General features: G+C 41.7%; 1 non-coding gene across 1 annotated transcript; it reads left to right on the top strand.

Annotated features, from left to right (window-relative positions):
* The first annotated feature begins 481 nt into the window (after positions 1–481).
* On the top strand, positions 482–563 carry trnal-aag (transfer RNA leucine (anticodon AAG)). Its single transcript has one exon. It is a non-coding gene; the product is annotated as a tRNA-Leu (tRNA).
* Positions 564–10,900: the final 10,337 nt, after the last annotated feature.

The following is a 10,900-nucleotide window of genomic DNA, read 5'->3' as shown; positions in this document are numbered from 1 at the left end:
CCTCTCATCACAACACACAACATTAGAAAATCTATTTTAAAGTCACACAAACACTGATTGTGTCTTGCTGTCAAACCTCAGTGAGAGGTTGAAGAGTTGCTGGAGTTTTCCTGCAAGCTGCCCAGCACAGGCTTCGAGTGTCCTGGGTTTGATGTCATCTGGTCCTTTAGCTTTTGTTGCCTTCAGTTTCATTCCTCTCTTGCTCAGCAGTGATGGCTCTGCAGGAGGTTTTGGTTGAGCAGCTGTTTCAACCTGCCACAAATTTCCAATCTATTCTTCCCCTTTGCTGCTGATGAGACATATTCAGTAACACCCATTGTTCACATGTTGGATTCAGTGAAATTCCTTCAGTCATTTTTCCCTGTGTTGGCTCATTACATGCATTGTGTTTAAAGACAGGTTTCGTTATTGCTACGTAAACTTTCATAGGTAAACTGTTGATAAAACCATGAGCTCAGCAGGGCTTAATATGTGTTTGTGTGGTAGTGTGGCCGAGCGGTCCAAGGCGCTGGATTAAGGCTCCAGTCTCAGTTGAGGCGTGGGTTTGAATCCCACCACTGCCAGTTCTTTGTTCTCATAGTGAAGTCTGTGAAAACTTTTCTCAGTTCAGGAGCTTCTCCTTAACTCATTGTGATTTGAATATCAGTGAAAGACAATACAGTTAGACATAACTGTGAAACTGTTTCTTGTTCTGCTTAGTGTCACATGACAGAACTCGCCCTTGTTGATGTTACAGTTACTATGCACAAAGCCCTCTCTCTTTCCTAAATATGTCTTATTAGAATTGCCAGTGTTGATAGAAATGCCACATCATAGTTGAAAGTGTTTCCTGTTGTAACGTTCAAAGACTCAAAGATTTATTGTTAATTCAACTACATGTGCAGGACATATATAGGAATCAAACTACTGTTCATCAGAAACATCAGTTCTATCAGTTTACTGAGGACAATAAAATCTCTGTCCTCTTTCGCCATCTTCATTTATATTTGTCCTTGTCAATATAATCTGAGTCCTAGATCTTTTCCTTCATCACCAGGTGTCTGACCTTGACCTGATAAATTCCTGTGATTTACTCTGTTTCACCTCAATGATTATCCATCAGTATTTTCCCAAAGGAAACACACATGATGGTTTCATAAGTTAATCTTTCCAAAATAAACTTTTTTATTTTTAATTAAATTTTCAATTTATTGATGTTAATTCTTTGAATTAACATGATATAATTTTTGAACACCAAATTACAGTTTCTGAAGACAAAGATGTGATTCGATTGGTCACTTCGTCACATTACTGAGGATGTCGAAAGTAGATGATCTGTGCAGAATTCCCAGAAGAACTTCCAGCTGACCTTCATGAGGTTGGAATGTTTCCAAGAACCCACCCAGGACAGTTATTGTGCCAAACCTCTTCACTAGTCTCCTTTTGATTTCCCACTGACTGTCTAAACAATGTACAATACATATCAGTGCATATAAGTTCAGATGATGAATCAGTTTGTTATTGAATGTTTGCATATTGTGTTGTACATTTTAAATGTTTTATTATAAATATTATTGTATGTATCAGTCATTTTGTATGATTGTACTGTTTGCTTCTCAGAATTTCAACTTCCAACACGAAATTCAGTTTTTTTTTTCTCATATCTGACTTTCTTCTCAGAATTGTGACTTTTTCCTCAGAAAGAAATATCATAGTGCCCATAATCCTCTTCTGTAAAGCTTTGAATCTAACTGAATAGATAAACATGCTGCCATGACAAAGTGTGACAGCTTTGGTGGAGCTCAAACCACCATTGTTTCAGGTAGTAAACAAAGTCTCTAATCACTTGCTTCACAGAGACAGTCCTGGAATCATTGTAAGAGATCTGGTTTTATTTCTTAAGCTCCACCCACCACCCCAGTATTTATTCAGCGTTCCAGCAATGTCTTCAGTAATTCAACACATCAAATGGAGCTACAAAGAGTTTGGGTCAAAGCTCAAGCTGAGTTTTCTGAGACTGAGATGTAACAGTGACCAAAAGAGCCATATATCTAACTGGTTTCTAACCAGGAACCTTTCGTGGGTGAGGCAAATGTAATGACAACTACACTGCAGAAACTTCTGATAACAGTTTTCATTTCATATTTACTATCGGAGTATATTTAGTAAATTCTTACAATGTTAAAGACGTGTAGGAGCAGCATTACAGTTTTCATTTCCCTTGAATGAACCCATAGAAAATTAAGGATCAGGGCTTTCCTTTTCATTCACCTGAAGACATGAGTCTGGGAAATGCAACACTGTACTCTGAGCCCATAGGACACTTCTATTGGAGACGCTAAAATCAAGTGTTCCCAATGTGCACATTAGTTTGAGGAAATCATAAAGGAAACTTCCCATATTTAGTATATATGTAGTCAACAACTGTGTTTCTGTAGTGTAGTGGTTATCATGTTCGCCTCACACGTGGATGGACCACACAGGGAGATCCCAGTGGATTTTGAATTCATCACCTAAACCTTACCAAACATCACATCATTTAGAATGAAAACTTACTATGTGTTGTGTGTCCTGCTTTGTGTAACAGAGACAATATGGTGAAGGGCACAAGCAGATATTTTGTACATGTAAACATTCCAGGATTTTTGCAGAGACATTTACTACAATCCCACCAACATTGGGCTCATCTGGGAATCGAAACCTGGACCTCACACCCAAAGCGACATTCATACCCCTGGACAAATGAGCCAAGTGTTGACTTATTATCCTTCACATAACAGATCACAATTCCTCCGTTTTCCTCTTGTTTCTGTTTTAGGCTTTTTTTTTTTTTTTTGCAGTTGTATTTCATTTCAAAGTCATTTATAATCTCAATCTCAAATCTCAATCTCAAATGATTTATGAACATTAGCAAAAGACATAGTGGTTTGACTATTACTGTCACCATGGAACCACCATATGAACATAATTCAAGTTAAACTGAGCTCTGTCCTATAACTGTGATTAATTGTATGTCCTGCATAAAATCTAAATCCCAGTATTTCCTGTTTGACATAGATTTGTCTCAGAATAGTCCATGACTGACTGGTGACTGAATCAATGGCACAGACACTACATCATTTTGTACCTTTTTATTTTGGAACAGATTTTTAGAGATCGACTTTTACTGGAGAATTTAGTTTAGTGAACAGGAGCTGAAAAACATGAATCCTTTATGAAACAGGAGAATGGTGCAAGGAGATAGGAAGGAAACAGAGACAGTCCTTCTAAACTTTCTAGGCTCAAGAGCTAAAATTAATTGTTCAGTGTGCAGATGATATCAGCATAAAAAGAAATGTTTCCCACAGGTCAGTCAGTAGAGCAGTCATCCATCTATTATCTATATCCGCATATTCCTAACTAGGGTCACAGGGATCTTCTGGAGCTTATCCCAGCTCTCTTTGGGATAAAGGCAGGGGTACACCCTGGACAGGCCAGCACTCCATTGCAGGGCCACATAAACAGCAACAAACTCACACTCCTATGGGCAATTTAGAGTCACCAATCAACGTGACATACATGTTTTGGACAATAGGAGAAAACCGAAATACCCAGAACATTTATGCTCAGGGAGAAATCATGATCTTCAGTGTGAAATCTCTGCATTTTTTGTTTTAATAAGGATGAGTAATGCACAAAGTTTAAGGTTAATAAATGCTTGGCTGGTAAGGGGCTTGAACCCATGACCTAGGCACTATTAGCACCACTCGCTAACCATCTGAGCTAACTGGCCTGTGTCAAAAGTAGCAGCACATTGAAAATTTCAAACAGGAAACATGGGATTAGTGATTTGTTAAAAAGCACAAAGAAAACGAGGTCAGAGGAGTAACACTCACTGAAGGTGACTTTGGCTTCGTCCTCTACACATAACTCTCATCAGCTGCTCTCTGTGCTCTTCAGAGAGTGTACCAGCTACTATGTACGAGAATCCACGGGTTATCACTATCGATGGTTATTACCAGCCATTCCAGAAACTGGGTACTCACTTCCCTGTCATTCCTCACAGCAGGCTGACCAGTTTACTCTGCTTGTAGTGGTCTACTACATCCCCCTCTGGCCCTGGATGGTGATGGGCTCCACAGGTGTCCTCCTCCTGAGGTCTATGATGAGCTCCTTCAACCATATTCATGAGCAGGTGGTTAGGCTGAGACCACTCCACAAAGTCTCTGATCAGTGTCCTTCAGTATGACTTCTTTCACTGACACGAGCCTCTCTGAGGAGGCTGAGCAGGGATAGATGGAAGCACAGCTCACACTGCCCAGTAGGCATCAATCACATTCGTGAGGACAGTGAGTGCAGGCTCTAATGATGCAGGGTTCCAGCTAAGCCTTTAGTAACTCAGCATATCAGAGCTACAAAGAGGTCAAGGCTATCTTTGGTAAGCTCAGCACTGACATGCAACATTCAGTCATAAACTATGTTTCTGCCTGGTTTTGAACCAGGGACGTTTTCGCGTGTGATGACCACAACACTACAGAAACTGACACAAGGTATGTATTAGCACTGCCTTTTTCACACTAAAGCACAATAGAGAAACTGGTACTGCTGGGCAGTCTCCCTTCAAAATACTGACCAAGTCGGGCCCTGTTTAGCTACTAAACTCAGACAGGACAAGGCTCTTGTAGGACGGCATGGCTGTGGGCCACAGACCTTGTGATGAATGCAGCATTTCTTGATGCTAACTGACACCACCGACTGGTTTGTACTAGATAGAAAGTAAATGCTTTGATTTTTGCAATTTAGTGTGGGTGTGACCTATCCTGGCCCACCATACTAACACCTTTTCTTTTCTATACAAAAGATTAGTCTGGAATCTCTTCAGTAGAGATCAGTTTCCAAGAGGTGGGCCAGTGGTTGCAGAATAAACCAATCAGAAACAAAGAATAAATAATATGGAATACAAAGTGTACAACTGCAAGCAGCACTGTGAGACACCTGTTTTTATGACATACTTTGTATTTTTTAAAACTACAAATAAACTACACATCACTTGGTGATGTGACTTCAGGGGGATAATAGGAGAAGGTCTTTCAGTGTCATTAAATAAACATAGATGAGTGACTGTATCATAAAGGACTACAGAATTGTTTCCAAATTGAAAGTGATGGAAGTGGAATTTCCAGACATAAAACATTATGTCTTAACACCTGCTGTGCTGTCCTTTATAGACAGATAACAGACTCTGAGCATTTGAGCAAGGAGGATGACACTTATTTTTCTGTGGTGCTGGTCTGTTTCCAGGCTGAATAAAATAACTGGTACAAAAGCTTGACTTCCAACTGCCTAGTTTGATTATGGATGCTGGTTTTTGACAACATGGTCTCTGTGATATTTCTGTTAACACACAAATGCACCAGTGGACTTTGGAAAATCAGCATGTTGAGACAAATGTCATCTCAGTGTGGGACATAAAGCTGTACAGCTGTTTAACACAACTAGATTCAGTTCAATCACATTTAGAGTATTAGAAGGAAGTAAACACACTGTAGTTAAGGTTAGACCTTGTGTAACAACAGGTGCACTAGACAATACAACACAAATCTCATTCCCAATGTGACTTGATACAACATGAGAATATAATTTAACAGCATAACTTAGCAGCATTATAACGTTACAGTAAATAGACTGAGGCTGCAGTTAAAATAACATCATGGCAGTGGTTAACAATGTCTACAGCTTAAACACTGCTGTGTAAGATAACGCTGCCACTCCTTGTGACCATTAACATTACAGTGTCATTAAGAATCCCTCATGAGTATTAGAAAATTAGCATATACACCATGGACAGAGATGAAAGTTTGTGATTTCTATTGTCATTACTTTCATTTGGGTATGTTTGGGCGTCACCTCTGTAGCTGGTAGTCTTAAGTGCCCAGGGCACAGTGAGCACATTGACATTTCATGAGAGATGGTCACAAGGTGGGTCACCAATATCTGCACTTTGTTCAAATATCCTTAATGAGACGGTCAGGAGCAAGAGTAGCAAAATCAAACTGAAACACAAAGTTGTCTGTTGAGAGACAACACAACAGTACCACAGGACTGACATGTGGAGACTACCACCTTAATGCAGCTCCTTAGAGCTATAGAGTGTAAAGCACTGAATGTCAGAAGAGCATCACATGTCTATCAACATGGCGAACAAACAGGACCCTGCAGTCGTCGTTAGTATAATTCAATTAAATTCTATTCAATTCAGTTTTATTTGTATAAAACCAAATCACAATAAAAATCATCTCAAGACACTTTACAAAAACAAAAAACCCAACAAATTCCTTTGGTTGGGCCAGTAACTGCACATCAGCAATATACAGCTCCAGGATCAGGGACACCTGCAGAAGGTACAGAGAGACCAGAGAGAGAGGGAGAGAGCACAAACTAGGGCAGAGAGAGAGCACAAGGTTAGTGACATTCAGTGGTGCAATGTACATGTGAGGGGGGAGGAGAGGAAGAGAAGGAAGAGGAGGGTTAAGGTAGGGGAGCTCAGGGTAGGGGAGCTCAGTGCACCACTGGTCCTCGGGCAGTCTAGGCCTATAGCAGCATAACTAAGGGATGGTTCAGGGTTGCCTGAAGCCAGCCCTAACTATATGCTTTGTCAAAGAGGAAGGTTTTAAGTCTAGCCTTAAAAGTACAGAGAGTGTCTGCCTCCTGAACCCAGACTGGGAGCTGATTCCACAGGAGAGGAGCTTGATAGCTAAAGCATCTGCCTCCCATTCTACTTTTGGAAACTCTGGGAACCACAAGTAGACCTGCACTCTGGGAGCGAAGTGGTCTATTGGAATAATATGGTACTATGAGGTCTTTAAGATATGAAGGAGCTTGATTATGAAGGGATTTGTATGTGAGAAGAAGGATTTTAAATTCTATTCTGTTTTTTACAGGGAGCCAATGAAGAGAAGCCAATATAGGAGAATATGATCTCTCTTGCTAGTTCCTGTCAGGACTCTGGCTGTGGCATTCTGGATTAACTGGAGGCTTTTTATGGAGATATTGGGACATCCAGATATTGAGTTACAGTAATCTAGCCTTGAGGTAACAAATGCATGGACTAGTTACTGCATCATTTTGAGACAGGATGTTCCTAATTTTGGAAATGTTGTGCAGGTGAAAGAATGCAGTTCTAGAGACTTGTTTTATGTGTGAGTTAAAGGACATGTCCTGGTCAAAAATAACTCCAAGGTCTACTATCTGCAGGAAGTAGCTGTTGAGTTAGTATTGATACAAAACATTAAAGTGGTCACATGTGACTCAGTGTAATAGGGTTAATATTGCATATGATTCCACTTGTCATTACTTTCATTTGGGTATGTTTGGGCGTCTCCTCTTGGTAGCTGGTAGTGGTAAGTACCCAGGACACAGTGAGAATGTTGCCATTTCATGAGAGACGGGCATGAGGTGGGTCACCAATATGTGCACTATGTTCAAATATCCTTAATAAGATAGTTTGAAGCAGTGATGCACAAAGTTGTTGTTTGAGAAATATCAAAGCAGTTCTAACTTGTCAAGACTGGCATTTGAACCCACACCTCCAGTGGAGGCTGCAACCTGAACACAGCACCTTAGACCGCTCGGCTATCCTGACTGCTGCTAGAACTGAAATGCACAAATTTTGAATGATGACATATCACTCACTAGCCTATCATCACGACTCATGGCCCCTTGAAAATCTCAATCTCTGCTGAAGAGATTCCAGACTAATTCAGTGACATGGAGATGTTTGATCCAGGAAGGACACTTGACAAACTGCTCTCTTGCTCACCATGTTGTAGTACTTTTCCAACTTTCAAGGCTGGTGCAGGGGCCTTCTGTGTGTAAGGCAAACATGTTAACATCTACACTACAGGAACACAACTGTATGTTTTCAAGAAATCTCTCAGGGCTCCTTTATGATTTCCTAAAGATGACACACAGTTGGATCATTTGAGTTTAGATTCTCCAAATAAAGTGTCCTATGGGCTTAGTGTATAATGTTGCATTTCCCAGTGCCATGTTCTAAGTCTAAAGGTTGTGTCAGTTTCTGTAGTGTAATGATCATCACATTCGCCTCACACATGAAAGGTCCCTGGTTGGAAACCAGGCAAAAACAGAGCTCTTGCATTGACTGTTGCACCTCACTTATGGAAAACTCAGCCTGAGCTTACCAAAGGTAGCTCTGACACAATCTCTGTGTCTTGCATTTGATAGTGTACACGTCATATCGTTTGTTTCTATCATTCGTTTATTCTGTGTCCATTGCCACCCCCATGTAAATTGATCTCAACCGAAGATATTCCAGACTAATTCTTTGTATAGAACGCCTATGTCTCTCCTGGAAACCTGCTGGCAGACTGCAGTTTGACTAGCCGGCAGCACAACGGACTGAGCCTCAGTAAAACCGAGGTCAGACAAGTAACCCATGGCTGTGCTGGTTGTCTCACACTAATCTCAGTTGGTCTCTGTAGATACTTACAGCTTCCTCCTAAACTGCTATTTGGACCGCAGACTCAAACACAGAACTTCTTCTTCTTCTCCTTTTGGCTGCTCCCTTCAGGGGTCGCCACAGCGAATCATCTGCCTCCATTTAACCCTATCCTCTGTATCCTCCTCACCCACACCAACTATCCTCATGTCCTCCTTCACTACATCCAAGAACCTCCTCTTTGGTCTTCCTCCCATATGGAAGTCATATCTGTGATTCGCATGTTTGATTTGGCTAAGATTTTACGTCGGATGCCCTTTCTGACACAACCCTCTGCATTTACTGAGGCACATGAAGACACTGGATTGTGCCCTCCTGTGGTTGCATTAGACTCAAACACAGAACATGAATTGATTTCAAGATTTCTTCCACTTGCGTTTGATGGTCTTCAGCAACACCCACTCAGCTGTGTGGGGTCCTGTCCCTGGTCCTCCTGGTCCCTTTGTTGCTTCTGTGATCTGTGTGGAAAAAGCTGAGACAAGAGCCTTTAGTTGGTCATAATACGGCTTATAGCCCCTCCTAGGAGGCTCCTCAAACATTAGTCCAGAGTCCGGTGCTGGTGCTGGTGCCCTGTCAACAATTCATATGGCGTGAACCCTGTAACCCGATTTAGCCCCAGCCCCCCTTATGCCTAATAGAGTTATAGGAAGCGCTTGTATCCAATTGAGTTTCGTCTGTGCACAGATCTTAGCCAATTTGGTTTTCAGATTTTTGTACATGTGCTCCACTTTTCCCTGAGATTGTGAATGATATACAGTACCAAATGCATGCTTTAACCCTAGCTAGAATTGCTTCTACTCTTCTCAGGTCCTCATTTTTGAAGTGGGTTCCATTGTCAGACCTGACCTTTCTGGGAAACCCATGCTGTGGAATGTAATGGTTAGTCAAACATTTTATGACAGTTTTGCTGTCTCCACTCTTTGCTGGCCATGTCTCTGGCCAGCCTGTGTATGCATCCACCAGGAACAACAGATATCTCTTACCTTCCACTCGTTCTCCCATATCTGTGAAATCAATAATTACTTCATCTCCTGGTCCTGTGTTAATGGGAAAAGTACCTTCGTGTGGTTTTACTGTGGGCTTCACATTATGGCCTCGGCAGACGTCACAAGCCTGGACATGAGTCATGTCTGGAAGAAACGGATGCCACCAATGAGAGAGATATCGATCCATTTGCTCGTGTCCAAGATGAGTCAATCCATGTGCCTCAGCCAAGATGCTGTCCCTCAGTTCTGATGGCAGAACCAGTCTACCATCTGGTGCTCTCCATAGTCCTCCTTTTTTTTCTGTTGCTCCCCTTTGTTTCCACACAGATTTTTCAAGTGGGGAGACTTTCTGTTTTGCTTCTTCAATCAAGGCACATATTGTATATACTTATAGTCTTTTCAGATTTATAGTTCTATTCCACTTAGTACTTCTTTTAATATTTTTAATTTCCGATTTATCTCACATCTTGCTACTTCTGGCTCTCTGCTGTGTACTGTACTTACTGTTGCAACAATACAATTTCCCATTGTGGGACAAATAAAGGTTTTCTTATTCTTATTCTTATTACTTGTAAGTGGGGGTAGGATCTCCGTTACCCCCATCCCTGAAGTGAGGACCATCATGTGTGCCTGATAGCCTGCCACTCTTTTAGCCTCGTCATCTGCTCTTTGATTCCCCAGAGCCACTCTAGTCTCAGCCCTGTCATGTCATGTCCTATACATTTGATGATGGCCACCGCTTGTGATCCCTTCAGCACTTCTGCCAGTTCTCTCATTTCTTCCTCATCTTTGATGGGCTGTTGGGAAGCTGTCTGAAATCCTGCGCAGACCCACTGCCTAAGTTCTGTCTGAGCTGCTCCTACCACATAGGCTGAGTCTGTGTAGATGTTAATTCTTTTCCCTTTTCCCCATTTAAGGGCTTCTATCACTGCTGTAATAGCATCCATCTGTAAACACTGTCTCTGCTTCCTCCTCTAGCTCTATACTGCTAAGATCTGGCCTGGTCTTAGTGTCCATACTTATCCTCTCCTCACACCTGTGTGGCTCACCCTCCATCATCTGCTCTGCCATGTTGATGCCTTTGTATGTGTATGTTATGTGTGGGCTGACTAAAATTTTCGCTATCCTACTCTGTCTCAAAGACGTCATAGTGAAGGCGGCCGAATTAACGAATGAGTCCACACTGTGTCGTTAAGATGGTGAGCGCATGTCCCATTACGATGTGTACAGTTTTTTGGATGACCTTTGCCACTCCTGCTGCACAGTGGATGTCGTTTTTCCATGTTGTCAAGCAAAATATTGCTGTACATAAGTACTTTCCTACTCCCCCTTTGTTTCTGAAACAGGACACTGTTTAGGGTGCGATCAGAGAGATCCAGGGGTTCTAGGATGAGAACAGGGAGAATAGTCCACCCCCTTTGGGAGTTTCAGGTAGTAG

Source organism: Mastacembelus armatus, unplaced genomic scaffold (assembly GCF_900324485.2).
Source record: "Mastacembelus armatus unplaced genomic scaffold, fMasArm1.2, whole genome shotgun sequence".
Classification (NCBI taxonomy): Eukaryota; Metazoa; Chordata; class Actinopteri; order Synbranchiformes; family Mastacembelidae; genus Mastacembelus; species Mastacembelus armatus.
The sequence above is the reverse complement of the archived record's forward strand: the minus strand, read 5'-3'. Positions and strand labels throughout refer to the sequence as shown.